The sequence below is a fragment of the Pithys albifrons genome, chromosome 18, assembly GCF_047495875.1.
Source record: "Pithys albifrons albifrons isolate INPA30051 chromosome 18, PitAlb_v1, whole genome shotgun sequence".
In the NCBI taxonomy this organism is placed as follows: Eukaryota; Metazoa; Chordata; class Aves; order Passeriformes; family Thamnophilidae; genus Pithys; species Pithys albifrons.
Genome location: NC_092475.1, coordinates 11,091,884 through 11,108,371, shown reverse-complemented (window position 1 = coordinate 11,108,371; position 16,488 = coordinate 11,091,884).

The following is a 16,488-nucleotide window of genomic DNA, read 5'->3' as shown; positions in this document are numbered from 1 at the left end:
TCTGTTGCTGTGCTGAGAACAACCGGGCTGTCCCTACCCCTTTGTTTGGCCAAGGGTGCCCACGTGGTGACGTTTGTAAGGTGCCCTGAGAGCACAAAAGAGTTGGATTATTTTCCATACAGCTGTCAAGACTCACAATATGTTCTGGTTTTCATCCTGTCAACAAAATATATATGGGAAAAAGCTAATTTTAAGTGAATTCAATAAATGGCACCACTCGAATCTTGTGGGAACCACTGCCCCAAAAGTCCCCACTGGGAGCAGGATTTGGGCAGTTGAGCAGTGTGTAACACACACCATGCAGGTTACCCTGTGAGTTTGTACCTGTGGTGTTATTCATCTTTGTACCTTTGAATTTAAACACCATTTAGAGACCTCCCAAGGATGTGCTGTATCACAGGGAGGCCTTAGGAAGATGAGGAGGGAGGTCCAAGTGGAAAGCACTTGTCCTTAAATGGGGAATGAAGGGAGCAGTGGTGAGAGAAGGGCTGCAGGTACATGGTTGGTAAGTGCAGCTGCTGTTCTGGATCTGCTCTATGTCCTCCTGTTGTTCTCCATCCATAAGCTTTTTACAGACACATCTGAATTTTTGTCCATTTGTCACAAAGTCCTTCTGAGTCTATTTATGGGTTGTCTTGTCAGTATGAGGAGTGGAATACAGAGGGAAAATATATTATAGAAGGAGATCCCAGGGAACAGGAAAGCTGAAATATATGGGAACCCTCTACTCAGTCACTTGAGTGAAGTTCCCATTAGGGTTTGGAAACTTTCCAGGAGTCCTGTACCTCAGCAAGCAATAATTTCTGGCAAGACAGGTGTTTTAGGCTTTGCCAGCATTCCTGAATCAGATGCAGTGGAGGAGAGTTGAGCTCAGCCTGACAGAGCTCTGATTAAGGCCGAGCCACACTGATGGCACCCAGCAGAGCCATGGAGGCAGGCTCAGTGCCTGTCACCATCACAGGTCTTCCCAAGGGGGATTCTCCAGGGAAAATGCTTTCAAGCAGACCAGAGGTACTACAGACCTTTTTGGAGTGGGCTGCTTACAAAAGTTAGAAGATAAACATTGTGTATCCACCTCCTCCCTCCAGAATTCTTTTCTGGACTGACTTTTTGGTTGGAGACAGAAAGAACTGGAACATCTGAATTTGCTGTTGACTTTGTCTCTCTCTTTGTAAACCCACTTGTAGTTCATTTTACTGAAGTGTAAATATGGGTGAAATTTAATCTCCTACATCAGGAGGAGACTGCAATGTCTGTCAGATTTATTGACACCCACAAACATGATGCTTTCTGGAAGGCAAAAATGGTTTTGGCAAGTGGGTTTGCATGTTTGGAGTTTTCTTGCCAAAGCTGGCTGAAATGGTTTGAGAGAAAACCTCTCTAAAACTGGAAGGAGCAGATTGCTGACATCTGATATTTCTCAGTGCTGACTGATCTTTCAATGCTGTGCTTGATTTCATTTGCACTTTTTTCCTCACTTTGATTTCTCTGTTACATTTTGGGGACTATTTATGTCACTTGTCACTCCTCCTTTGTGGTCACTGGAGGAAAAGCTGTCGGGAGAGTGAGTGAGCTCTCCTTCTTCTACCATGGCTGAGTGGCAGAAAGTAGTTTGCCTCATATGTCTTCTCCCTGTGCTTTTCCACTGCAGAAAGACACAAACCTGCAAAGGAGAATGATTGCCCCTTCTTTTCTATTTAAAAAAGTGAAAGAAGCAGGGTGAAACTGATAAAGTGTGAGAATATTCCTTGGAAAAAAGGATCAGAGCCCTCTTAATGAAACATTTTCAGGGAACAATTAAGGCCCTCTTTGCAACTGCCCAGCTATTGAGGTTTGTCTCTCCAAGCTGTACTCTGGACACACACACACACACACACACACACACACACACACACACACACACACTCAACAGTCCAACTCATTGGGCCTTGGCAATAAAATGAAATTGCCCTTTTAGAGACTTCCAACATTTCTCATTTGCTTCTGTGTGCCTGTGTTGTTTTGGCTGAAGGGCTGGTGTGGCACAATCAGGGTGGGAAGCACTGAGAAAGATCCTGCTGTCAGCAGGAGCTGTTAAAATCTTGGTGCTTACATGATGCTGAATAGGTGATATGGAGCTCCTAAGTGGAGCAACACGTGGCAAACACATAATGAAAAATGGCAACTGGATCAAAATTAATGATTATAGAAGCAGCTTTTCTAGGCAGTGTCTTGTCTGAGTAGCCAGGATGGTTCAGTGGTTTGGAAGCTCTTTTAACATCTTTAAAGATTAAATCCCTCCATCACTGTAGTGTAAACTTGCAGTAGTTATTTACAGCTACCTGCATGAAAGGACTCTGGGCATGAGTCAGGGAATGCCAGGGCTGACTTTTGGACATCTGGCTCCTTCACTGGACACCACAGCCTTGTGTAGGTGTTTAATCTTCCCTGCATGCAAAGAACTGTTGATGCCAACGGATAAAGTGCATGGCACTCAGTTTGCTTAGGGGGAAGATGAGGTACCTGAGACAGCCAGGAAAATGGGGGTTTGAGGTGGTAGTTCTGAGGGGGTGCTCAGCTTTTTTGGGTGCTGTGAAAACTCTCATGGGACTGAGCTTCTAGAGCCTCCCATTAGGTGATGCAGGCACATGTGACCCAGTTCCAAAACTGGAAACTCAGAACTCAGACACCAGTGGGTGCTGATGGCCAGCAGTGATTTGGCTGTTCAAGAGTTCCATGTCCCTCTGAGAGAGATGGATATAGTCTGGTCATTTCATTGGCCTTTGCTAGTAAGTGTGGGAAGAACTGTAAGGAGGGTGAGTTTCTGCACCACAGTGCTGCAAACCACTTAGAATTCCAACTACAGGAGGAGATAAATAAGAAGTAATTTCCTACCCTGTGTGTTGGCCCAGTTGTATTTACTCAGGAGACTATATGGGACTTCTAAATCCTTTTCAGTCACAGGTGGTGACACTCCTCACCTCCAAGAGAGAGGCTGAGGGTGCAAAGGGGGGCACTCTGCACCCCCTGAGTACAGACCAGCATCACCCTGGGGGGAAGAGTGTGGCTGCAGCTCTGCAAAAGCAGCTCCCAGGGAGCAGAGAGCCCCAAATCCTTGTACAAGTAGTGTTTGTGTTGGTGTGAGAGGGATATGGGATAAAACACCTCTCTGGGGGTTTGGGATGTGGCAGCAGCTGGGACTGGAGAGCCTGTGGCCATGAGCTGGGCAGAGCTGCCCAGAGCTGGAGTCAGGGGTGTCCAGCACAGGCACTGGGGTTCATGCTGGAGGCTGCAGAGCCAGCGGTGCTGACGGCAGGGACAGCAGGGCTCGGACTCACTCAAGTAACAAATTGAACAGTGAATATCTTAAGATGACTTTGGTTTATTGTCCAGATCAGGTCAGCGGAAAAAATATTGGGAGACTGAACAAAGAGACAGGCTGCTTTAGCAGATAAATGGACTGATCATTTCGTATTGAGGAACAATCTCTAAAACATAGTTTACTGCGCAGCTGAGGGCTGAAGCATTTGCTGATGCCAAGAGCTCCCGCTCTGACCCTCGGCACGCGTGGAATTAAACGGCGCGCTGTTTTTTGATGGTTAAACTCCCCGAAGAAGACACTCCATTTGTTACCAGGGCTCTGATGAAGTAAAGTGTGGTTTATATGTACAAGGCCGGCCTTCAACTCATCTCAGAATGAATGGAGAGGTAAAATTGAATTTTACACTCCTGCTGCTATGATTAATGTGCGGGCGCTGGGCTGCGGTGAGTGGCCGCAGGAGGGCAATGCAGGCTCGCTCTGGGGACTGGGGTGCCAGGCAGAGGGAGGCTGCAGAAAGGAATAGCTGGGGTAAGAATAAACCTGTTAAGCAATAAATTCCCTGTGTATCCACCTCAGCGCAGCCCTCTGATGTGAGGCTGCACCTGACAAAGGAATAAACTTGTTGGATGAATAAAAGAGCACATGTACATTAAATCAGAGGGTCTAATGGCAGGGACTGAGAGGACTGAGAATGCTCGTGCTGCACCTCACTGAGGAGAGGGAAAATGGGTAAAGCTGCTGGAAGGAAGTGCTCAGGGTTTGACAGGGATGTGCAGGGCTGGAGAGCTTTAGGTGGCCCTTCATCCTCTAGATTGGCTCAGAGGAAGGCACAGTAAGATTCTGGAGCTTTGAAAACTTCTCCCAGGCAGGAGAGGGACAAGCTGTCCAGCATCCCTAGGTCTCTGTATTGTCCTCATCCACTTCAGGAGCGATGGAGTTGGTGAGACCTGTCCATAACTTCCTTTGGGACTGAGTGGCTTCATCAGAAGTGAGCTGGGAGGCCAGGATTTCCAAAGCATCCTTGTACTGAGGAGAAATGATCCCTGCAGCACTTGCCATTATCCTCTTCTTCCACACCTTGGGACTCTGGTTTTCCTGCTGGCCAGAGAGAGTTTCTTGCCTCCTCTTTTACCACTAGTGCTGGTGGGGAAACAAAATCCTGTGAAACCCTTCACTGACAAAAGTTGTTCCCCAGTCCTCCTGCATGTTCTGGGCAGTCCTCGTGCTTCATCTGCAGTGTGGTGATCTCCTCCTGGACCCCATCCCCAGCTTCCTTAGTGAGAGCTCAGCTGGATGGCCTGCAAATAAATCCTGCCTTCCAGTCAATCCCCACATGTGGGGGATGATCCTGCTCCACTCCCTGCACCACCTTCCTTTTGCAGCATTTGAACCAGTGGTAAGATGCTCAGCTGTTAAGGAGTGATGTGTTTATTGAAAAGAAACATTTCAAAAGGATTTGAATCCTGATTTCAATGAGGAGAATATCAGGCTAAGTACTGCAGAGGACCATTCCTGTATTAATGCAGGTAGTGGAATATTTTCCTAAGGATTTACTGTACTATTTGCCTCAAAGGGAGCAATTCAAGCCAATGATGTAAAATAAAAGTAGAACAAGGTAAAAAATGGCCTTTCACCATCTCTGCATCCTTGAGCTCAGGACTCCTAAAGGCTAAAAATCAAAGTTGATAATACGAAAGCAACATGGGAATCTGTTAGATCTGCTCTGCTGGAGCCAATGAACTCCCACCCATGTGACTGAAAACAGAACTGTATAAATCATTGATTCTTCAATTTTCTTTTTCCTTGATAAACTGAAATTTTGCACATCAAGTATCAGGTGAAACATCTTTTACTTTGTAATTTCCTGTTGGAATGCAAAGTCCAAAATACTGTTTTGGACAGCAGCAAATTGCTCCAAATCCAGGGTGGGATGAAAGGTGAGTGCTGAGGGTCCCTGTTATCTCACCACATCGTTCCTGTGGTAAATCTAAGCCCTCCAGCCTGAGTTGGGTGGTAGGACTGGTGGGGACAAATGGCTTTCCAACATCTGCTTCAGCTTAGCACCTCTCCCCCTGCCATCCTCTCAGCCACCCGCTGACAAACAATAAACGGCTGAAGGATAACAATGAGTCAGGTGAAAAAAAGGAAATTGTTTTTTTGACAATCTGCTGTTGGGCGGGAGGAGGCAAAAGACCCCGTAAGAATGAAGAGCCTGGGAGAAAGGGGATAAGTTAACATTAAATGGGCATGTGGTGACAGGGAGGGAAATGGTGGGACAGCTGGAAATGCAGCAGGAGTTGGGAGAAAATCGATACGAGATAAGCGTTCCAGGGGTAGTGCTGTTCATCAGGTGACAAAGTTAAAGGCAGCCAGACACTAAAAGTGAGAAAATATCACTGACCCCCTGCAGTATTGATCAAACAGCTGAGACACTCAAGGCCAAAGTCACTAATAAAGTGAGACGTAGCAGCAAGGAGCCCATGAGAGCAGATGAGTTGGCTTCCGAAGGTCTTGAAAATAAAAATAAAACATATCTGCAAAAGTTCTTGTTAACCATCTTCTTTGTCTTGTTAAGTGCAAAGGAGACAAAGTAGCTTTGTTGGAAGGCACAGCCAGGGAGTGGAGAGGCCTGAAGATTTGCTGTGTTATTAAAAGGGGGGTTGAAAACTGAGTGGGTTTTGTAGTAAAGAGGAGCCTGCAATGCTGGGAAGGGACAGCAGTTCTGCCAGAAGCTGCTGCCAGCTCTGCCAGAACACCTGCAGGAGCTGAGGGAGCTTTGGGTCATGGCCCAAAGCTTACATGGGTCAGTGTGGCCACCTGAGCACCTGCAGTGATACATTTACACCTCTACCGGCAATGCCCCACAAAGGACTGAGCCTTGAATCAGTTACATAGGTAAGATCAGGTGATTTTTGCTTCATGGTTTCCTCTAATTACACGAAGCTGAGGGAGGCAGGTACTGGCAGGTCCCTCCCAGGACACAGATGTTTCAAGTGGGATCAATGATTCAATTAACAGAAGTTTATTTCTTGCTTCCTCCCCTTTGAAATGCCTGAAATTGTGCCTGGAGGATTAGGTGCTTGCGTTTGGTGTTTGAAACAAGTTTGGGTCAGGTTGGTGTGGGTGCAACCCACAGCTATCCTTGACCACCTTGTGAACCAAAACTTGCCCCAGAGCTGGATAGAAGGTGCCCATGGCACTACTCTGTGTTGGGAACTGCTCCTGCTGCTGTGGGGCAGGTCATGGAAGCAGAGGTCTGTGTGGCAGGGAGGAAGCCTTACCTGGGGTGCACACCCCTGCTCCAACTCCCAGACACTTCAAAATGTCTTTTTATGGTGAGTAACAGCGGGAAAAGCAATATAGATGTTCCTGTAATTTCTGTCTTTGTATACAGGACAGCCCAATTAGTTTGTCTAAAGGCACTGAGAAGTGCAGGTGAGAGCGTGATTGACACACAAACCCTTCTGGAGCTGAAATCCATCCCATAACTTCTTTCCCCCTGCCTGTACCCCCTCCCAGGGCTGAGCCACATTCCAGTCTGCTGCTCATGTGGAGCTTTTCCTGGCTCTCCCTCCTGAGAAACCACCTCCTTTTGCCTGGAACCAAAGGGAAGCAAGGACCTGGGCAGTGCCCTGGCGAGGCCAGGCCAAGCAGTGGGATAACAGATGATGTGCCATCTCTGGAGCCCCTGTGAGTGCCATCAGACCCACACTCACCCCTCCTGTTGGTATGGTAACAGCCTGGAATTGAGGGGCAGGCACCATCCACAGCACTGTCTGGCTATTTGTACTTGTCTAATTATGGTTATTCTTTGTATTTGCTTCCAGTGGATGAGTAATGAAAGAGGGTTAAGAGGGAAGGAAAGGTGCAGGGGGAAGAGAGCAGTGGTTTGTGGGATGGGGACATTCATCTTCCTGAGATTCCAGGGGCAGTCCTGACTGCCATGCGTGACATTCACATGGGGATGCCTGAGTGGGTCTGAGCCCATGGGACTGACAGGGCTTGGACTGTGGTGGAATTTATAGTTGTTTTAATCCACAAATGCCAGTTATTCATGTTTTGGTTTCTAAATATTCACCAAGCTGTTCTGAAAGTGAGCCATCTCCCCACAAGACTTTGAGGTGTTCAAAGATTTTTCAGATCTTGATCCAAGCTGTTGTGCTCATCTTGGTACTTGAAACCTCCCCCTTTTCCTGAAGAGTGAGTTTAATGAATTAAACTAGACTAAGCAGTCACTTTCCCTTCCTAGAGCCAAGGGTAATTCTGGATTTTTCAGGGCAGAAACCTTTATTCAAATTGGGGCAGCAGGTGTAGCTCTATAACCACACTTCCTTTGGCCAAGCCCTTGCTGGTGATTACAGTAAAGCACAGCTGCCCTTGGGGCATGATGGTTTTGTTGGGACATGGCATGGTCTTGTCTAGGCTGGGCGTAATGATGGGTGGGAAACTGAACCCTGCTGAACCTTTCTGAGTGTGTGTCTGTGTTTACCTGCTTGTTTGCTGCTTTTTCTTTTCCTCGTGGTTCCCACAACAGTGCTGCTGACCTCCTAGAGGGATCTCTTCAGTGTTTTCCTACGAATTTTGAGTCAGTTATACTGTTTTAGTGAAGTGCAAAGTATTTTGGCCTCCTGCAGATTTATAGGGATGAGTAGAGGACAGGATGTTTTCTCAGGGTGGAGAGTGGGGGTATTAATTCCTACTACATCAAGAGATGCACAAATGAGAAATCTGGACTTGCCAAAATAGAAGATACAGCTTAGGATCAGTTCAACCAAGCTTTTGGTAATTGAGCATTTTCATTTGTGTCTCACACACATTATCTGTGGTGTCTTTAAACTCTTGCAATACTCAGTCTAAATCCCCATATCAATAATAGGAGTGGATTTCTTTGGCCACAGCCAAAGCAAAGAGCTTGCACCTTTTGTAGTAGAGCTTGTATGTGATGCAACTAATCTTCCCCTTGTTTTGGGTAATCCTTAAACTTCTAGAACCAGGAAAGCTGAGCAACGTATAGTCTGGCTCTTTGTGTCTCACATATTTGAATTACATTTGGAATATTTAGAGATGCTTCCATTGCAATTGGTGTATTTTATCAAGGGCCATTTTTGTGCTGTGAAGGACATGCTTTGGTGCAGTTTTTCTGTTTTGTTTTTTATTTTTCTACCCATTTTTTGCCAGGTGATTCTCAAGAGGAATACGAGCACAAGCTCATATCATGCCCTTATCTGTGATTATAGAGAATTTCATGCTTATATTGCTCTCTGTGCCTGTGAGGGGTTTGGGGACTGTTCTAGTAGCCAGGGCTTCCACTGTTGATCAGAACTGTGTGAAGCTTTTTCAAGACAAACATTTGTTACTCTTCTCCAGAGAGGGCAGAAAGTAGAACCAGCAGCTGATGTGTTACTGTTCAGGTGCTCTTGGTTTCTATGACGAAACAGCATCTTCTTTCAGTAAACAAACAGTTGTATGTGAAGGAAGATGATGGGTCTGGACTGAAAGTGAAGGGGTTCCTACCCCAGGGTAAACACAACTTTCTGTTTCTACACAAAGTTGGTGCCTCAAACAGAAACTTTGGAGGGTGTTTGGAAAGCAACACAGCCAAAGCACAGTGTGATCAAATATGGGTTTCCCACAGTTAAAACAAAACCCCTCCAAGACCTTTTCCTGACTCCCATCTCTTCTGGAGGTGTGCAGTGTATTCCAACACCCTAATCTTTGAGGAGTCTAAGGCCACTGAGGCACTGTGACGGGAATTTGCTTGGGTGATGTTGGGAAGCAGTTTTGTTCTTAGTCCTTTAACAGAATAATTAGAAATTATTGCAATTCATGGTGGGTAGGCACCAAATCTGCATTTCTTTTCCCTGAGCCATCTGTTCTGTTGACTGCTAACAGCCTGGAAAACCAAAGCCATTCTTTCTTTTGGGGACAGGAAGAGTTTGGAAGCTCTAGAACAGTAAAGGTATATTGTTTCTTACAGTCAAAAATCAACATGCTCAAGCATTAGATCTGCTTGTACTTGAACTTTTCCTGGTAAAGGAGTTGGAAGACTGATGGTTGAATTTCCCAGCCATTCCAGCTCATGGTTGAGCATCCCTGCCCTCCCCCTGCCCTGGTGCAGAGGCAGGTCCTGATTCAGAGAACACCAAGGCCACGTTCAACCTGCCCCTTCAGTTACATGAGCTGGGAAGGGAAGAAACAAAAGACCTGGGCTATAAAAGACACCAGCACGAGCCAATCCAGGGGCATGGGGTGGTAACAGCCAATTATGAAGGTATTATAAAAGATGGCATTACAGCACTGGAAGTATTGATTGAACCTTTAGCCATAGACACACTGAAAGAGAGAGAAGGAATGAGTGTGAGATCAATATATGCATCTTTAGACCTATTTATCTCTGGCTGATTTTTCCATTCCCCTTCCTGTTCGATATGGCATAATTTACCTTCATAAAGTGTTCAGCATCAGGGGTCCATTATCAGAGTAATCAGTTTTGATTAGTAGAGAAAGGGTACAAAATTGTTTAGCCTCTAGATAGAACTGTGAAGAGTGAGTAAACTATGCTTGACAGCACCTAATGCAGTTAGAATGTAGACTTAATTTGATTCCAATTCTTTATGGCTTTCCATGATTTCAAGCATCTATTGGTTTGTTAGAAAAATATAATAGGAAATGGGCTGTGGCAGGTGGGAGGGGAGAGGGAGGAGAGAGATAATTTAAGTTTGCAGGATGCAATTTTCCTCAATATAAACATTCTAATGCAATTTGATGCCCGTTGTGTTTTGGTGTGCCGAGCAGGAGCTTTCATTTTGCAGATTTATTTATAGCACTTTGAGGATACACAGGGGGTAACCCAAGCTGGGTGGTTGGATCTTTATTCCCAGTGCCACAACCTGAGCTTGAGAAACTCTGACCTGCAGTATGGAGCTGGGAGTCAAGGCTCTTGTCTTTCCTTCCCAGCCCTTTCCCTCAAACTGTGCTGCAGCACCAGCATCCCCCTAACCTGTGTTTGCTCCTTTTAAAATGGAGTGGAGAATCCTGTAAAATCCATTAATGGTGGCAGAGCTCTTGGAGATCCTCTAGTGAAGTGAGTGTCCTGTTTTGGAGTCAGTCATTGATCAGGATGTGATTAATGGTGCTGAGCATACCATCAGTGTCAGAGAAAAGCCAATTATGATTTTACAAGATGATGACTTCACTCTGATTCTCAGGGCAACCAGCAGAACAGCAATACTGTAGGCTGGAAAGTATAAGCTGTTTTCCCAAACTTTGATAATTAGTTGGTTTGAATCCTCAGTCCATCTCAGTTATCCCTAAGGCAATTGTTTCACAAGTGGTGTTCCTACCTCTCCCAGATGGACAGAGGACACATTGTCATTTAACAACATGACTCAGTTTTTTCCATCTCTGATTTAGCTTAATGATGGCTGGGGAAGAACTGGGAATCTGCAGCCTGAGCTGATCCTTTTGAACCCAGAATAGTGATGCTACAATGTAATTAACTCCACCACAGACACAAGCATTACTGTTTTAGGGCTATGTTTATGATTAAAAACCAAAAAAAAAAAAAAAAAGGAAAAAAAAGGCAACCCCCCCAAAAATTGTGGGATTTTTGATTCCTTTTCTTTTATTTGCTTCAGTGCAAGGCCATTTCTCCAGTGCTCTGCAGCCACTGCTGATATAACACTGCTCCTCTCAGTTTTTCCCTTTCATCTGAAGTTGCTTCCACAAATAGGTAACTTGAGTGGCCTTGGCAGCTTTCAGCACCTCCCTGAACTCACTGTTTTCACTACAATTCCTCAGACTTTGCTCAAATGCCACAGGAGAGGGCCCTGAGGTGGTGGGATGTTCTGGTGCATCCCTGAAGCCCTGACTGTGGTGGGAAGTGACGTGCAGGGACCAGTGTCCATCACTTCAGAATTTAGTCCTAAAGCACGTTCCGAGTGGGAAATCCACAGTATTAGATGTGCTCCAATCCTGCTGCCCCCTGCTCTCCTCTTACAGTGAACTGTCACCAGGGTTTAATTTCAGCCTGGTAGATAAATAATCAATTGTGGAGGGCTGAGGAAATGAGAGGGCAGAGGGGGCAGGTCCCCTCCAGCACACCTGCAGCAGGAGGTACAGTGAGGCACAGGGTGACAGGCTGGCTCATCTGCAGCTGTAACATTTGATGATATGAGTGTAAAATCAAGGATTAAACCTGAGTGTGCCAACTCCCATTTTGTTTAACTGGAGCTTTCAAACCCTTTTCAGATACCCATCTTGTTCTAAATCCTCCCCAACTCTTTTCCTCCTTTCTGTCTTCTTCTCTTTTTGTCTTCCAAGAAAAGTTGAGCAGTTGGAAGAAAATCAGACAGAATTCTTGAAGTTGGCCAATAAAGCCCAACAATGGACCAGCCTGGATCTTGTACCCCTAAAGCTGAGCTGCTGGAGCTTGAACCCAGTTGGCACAGAGGTTTTGGTACGACATCTGCCTCTGCCCATCCACGTGAGACTCTCTTGCCCTGGGTGAATTATCAATAGCATTTGACATGGCATATTTATATTTTGAACTTTATCTATGAAATTAAAGCTGGACAAATGCATTTGAGTAATAGGATCTCCAGTCACAGATCCTGTAGTATTTGGTTTGTACTCTCTAGTGACCAGAGCTTTTAATACCTTTCTATGCTTTGAAATGGAGACAGTGTTGCCTGTTGTTGTGCTTTTATGGAGTCTTGGGCTATTTGGGCTGGTGTTTATAATCCCAGCTCCTGGAGGCAAGTGACTGCAGGAGAATCTTGGCTTTTGTTTTAAGCATTTCTAGTAATTGTGGTTTGTGAGAATGGCTTTAAAATGTGATCTGGCTCCACTGTAAAAACTCAGGAATTAGAAGGAAAATAAAAACTTAAGTTAAAAAAGCACAACCCCTATTAATTTTTTAACTACTTGTGCTTTTTGGGGCAAGATGGACAACTTAGACTCATGATAAATGTTTATATGTATATATCCACACAAATCTATCTATCTGAAGATGTTCACTTCTGTTTTTCCATTTGGAAATTCAGGTCTAAGTAAGGAACTGCAAGCAGCTACCATCAACTACAACAAAAATATTTGAAACTGCTCTCCTCCTGCTGTGCTGCTTCACTTGCTGCGCATCCAATGCAAGCCAAAGCAGCTGAATGTTGGGCTTGGAAATTACTTTTTTTGATGAATTTATGTCCAGCTGAAAGTGCCTGTAGGAATTGCTGCTACTGGAATCGAGGAAATGCCCTTCAGGCTCTAAAGGAACGGGGAAGAAGTGCTGTGACCTTGGGTGGTTTGGTTATGGCAGTAGTTGGATGATGACTGTGGTAAAAAAAGAACTGACTGTCATTACCTGAAAAGTCTTAACTGTCCCACTGCTGATTTGGGGTTTTGTTTGTTTGTTTTCTTTAAGGCATGAAAATGGTATAAATTAATTTTGGTGTCTCTGGTTTTTATAGTCAAGCCAAGCTGTTACTCTTTGTACAGACAAGCAGAGGCAGCTGAAGATTTGCTGTGTGGCAGAGCAGCCTGATGCAGGGTATATATACCAGTGAAAAACCCAGCACTGGTGCAATTCATTGTTCACAGAAATGTCTTTGTGAACTTTTTGTGTTCACAGGAGTGCTGTTGTCCTGTTTCACTTGGTGAGAAAGTTGCAGTGGCTGCTCTCCTGCTCCGAGTGCCCACAAGCATCACCACTGCCCTCAGACCACATCAGCTCTGAGATGGATGTGCATTGGAACCGTCTCTTCCAAGCACTACATTAACAACAGGTTTTAAGCTTTAAAGAGAAACAGCCTGAATTTAGGAGGTATTGCAGGAATGGGACATTCCCACCACCGTTTATCTGTGCAATAGCAGCTGGCCTTGCCCCACCATGTCCATGGAGAGTTGTGTGGTGAACATTAGCTCTGCTTTTGCAGATCACTGTCAGTAACTTCAGCCCGTGTGTGGATGGGCCAGGAGTACTAAAACTAAATTTCAGAGTGAATAAGAAGGATTTCTGTGGCTGGTTTTCTGGTCCCTAGCCCAGCAGAACTCAAACATATGTGCACTCTGAAGGAAGAGTGTAACATCTCAAGTGAATTTGTTTCAGCTGTGTTCACGCCTTCCTCTCAAGGACTTCCCATGAAAATTTGGGCTATAAAATCCTGCTGGTATGAAAGCTTTTTCTTCTATAAAGTTTAAAGTTGTGTGTAGCAGTATTCCATATCCCAAACTAATAGTTTGCATGTGTGAATTTAAGTATTAAGTTCACAGTTTTTGAACAAAGCCAATGTTTATTATGGGGTACATCCAGTGTGTCACTTACCTGTTTAATCACAAAGCTGCCTCATATATTGTGGAATTGGGATCTGTAGAGAAGCAAGACTTGATGCTGGAAAGAGATTAAATTAATCAAGTACTGAATGGAACTAATTATTAGCTGATCAAAATACATGATTAATATTTTTAGCAAACTTAGGTGATGGCAGAAGGGATGGCTTGCTTATCTCAGTGTCCACATACATGTATTCCTGGTCTTTTAGGAATTTCATCTCAAGTGTAAAAATTCACAGATTTCCTTTCTTTGGAATGGGATAACTCAGATTTCTGCACATGAAAGGGATTTCAGACAAAGTCTAAGAAAATGGATCCAGTTTAATATCTGAAGGTTTCAGCTGCACTGGGGACATCTTCTCTCTACCAGGCTTTAGTATATATATATATTTGGGGCTACATGATTTAAAGAGGTAACATTTTTCAGCAGTTATAAGATGCCAGGTGAGTAAATAAACCCAGACCCTCATGTATGAATTCTCCTGCTTCCCAAAGTTCATTAGTGATAACAAGACTCTTGGCATTTGGGTAATAAATCCATGAACTAGGGATTGTTATAAGCAGGTTGAGGAGCTCAGATGGTGACATTAATGATGCAAATACAGTAACATTTGGAAAGAAACTTCTTGGAGGGGAGAGGAGGGAGGAGGAAAGGGCAGCCAAGTGTGGGAGCACAGGGGGGAATTTCATCATCATATCCCTCTGTGCAGAACATCCACCACACCCTGCTCGTGTTTTCTGTGTCAGTCCTTCAAAACAGCCCAGTGAGGAGTGTGTATGGGACAGCAAGAGGGAAGAAATGGGTATGTGTGATCACAGTGCCTGATCCAGTTTGTCTGTCACATCAGCCACAGCAATCCAGTTACAGGGTGCAGAGAGTTGTTCATGTCAGGCAAGGCTCGGTGGGTACCTGGGGATGTTCCCACTCGTGTCTTCCACCTCCTCATGTCTCACTGCAGTGGTTTGCTTTGCAGAGAGCTGCCTCTGTGCCTCTTTGGCCTGTGTGAACACATCCATATTCCAAAATATTAGTGAAAAATTCGTGCAGGGAAATGGTAAAACTGCCCAGAAAAGCAGTTGTAGTCTGTGAGATGTTCTGGACTCCACTGAGGAAGGAGCTACTTGTGATTTTTGGGAATGAACACCTTATTTCTCACTTTATTATTAATTACCAGCTCCTTCATCTGGCATAGAAACTATGTATATCTGCAGTCTGTGCTGATCTGATTGCACCTCATCTGCACCAGCTTCAGCTTGGCCAGCAGAGCAAAAAAGTGCAGTTTGAAGAAGCCTCTTCTGAAGATTTCTTTTGAGAGAGGAGGGAGAGACTTGCACATGGGCTGAGCTGAGTGGGGAGAGCCATCCTGCTGCCCCTGCCAGGGCTCCTTGCAGGTCAGGACTGGCTGTGGGTTTAAAGCCAGCTCTCCTGGATGGCTGAGAATGTGAAAATAAAACTAGACTTTAATTTTTATTGTTTTGGGTTTTAATTTTTATTGTACTGAACTTTAATTTTTATTGTTCTGGGCTTCAATTTTAATTGTCTTGGAGAGCAGCTGATGTGCTAGCCCAGACCAACTTGTTTTCAGATATGAGAAATGGTGAATTTGCCTATAAAATGCTCCAGATTCAAGGTGCTTATCTAGGGAAAATGTTAATTGCTTGAATGCTTCATGCTCTGGTACAAGGAACTTTATTGGGCTTCAGCAGTAATTTAGCAACTGTTTAAAAATAAATCCTCATTCCAAAATCAAAACTATGTTAACACTGTTGTGGAAAAAAAAAGGCAAAACAATGTATGACTTAGAAATAGTCTCAAAATAGTTCCTGTATGTCTGGTAGGTAGATAAGGATTTTGCCGTAACAGGATTGAAATTTTGGAAGTGCCACAAATCTGGTTTACTGGAGAAAAAGTACCTGTTTTATAGATGCCTTCAGCAATTGCTGTGGAGTGTTTGCAGAGTACCTGAGAGGGTGTCAGCTCAACCTGGACACCTTTTCTGTGGGCAATATTCAACTTTTTGACTCCTGCCTTCTGTGTATTGCAGCTGGATTAATTAATTTAAAATTCTGAGTCTTTTCCTCCCTAGATTTTGGGCTAAGTGTAATTAGCAATGTGGGTGGCAGTTTATATACAAACTAATATTCTTAGTCTCCCCCCAGTTTCTAAGTCACTTTTGGCCATCCAAGTCAAGTGTGATCTGCTCTCTGATGAGGTTACAGCCCAGGAAGGAGCCTGAATTAAGTTTTTCTCTCATGGGACTATGGTTGAAAATAGAATCAAAACTAGCAGATAAATGAATAATATCTCAAGGACAATAAGTGAGTAAACATGTTGCTAAGCAATTTGCTAAGAAGAAAATCTGGCATCTCTCACTTAAGGAGAAATAGTGAGGAGGAAATGTATGGAGCTGTAACTGCTGAACTGAGCAGAGGGAGAAGCTCTGGCAGGAGTAGATGAGGTGCTTTTTACGTGGTTTAGTGGTGACCCTGGCAGTGCTGGGCTAATGGCTGGGCTCAAAGATCTTAGAGGACCTTCTTAATCTCAATGATTCTGTGATTCTAAGCTGGTTTATAATGTCAGACACCAGGTTCTTGGTCTCAGTAATCTCAAGCTTTGCACACCAGAATGTGTTTTCTCATGCTGGTGTGACTGATCCATCCCTCCCTGCCACTCTGACCCCAGTGGGGTTGGCTGTGAGGCTTTACTGTCTGTGGCAAAATTGAAATTACCAACATGAGCCCAGATTACATAGTTGGGGAAACAAGGAGATGGATGCAGTGCACTGGCTTTGGCAGGTGAGGTCCCAGGAGGTGCCCTCCTTCCCTTGTCCTCACTGATTTAAAATGGAAATTGCAATAAT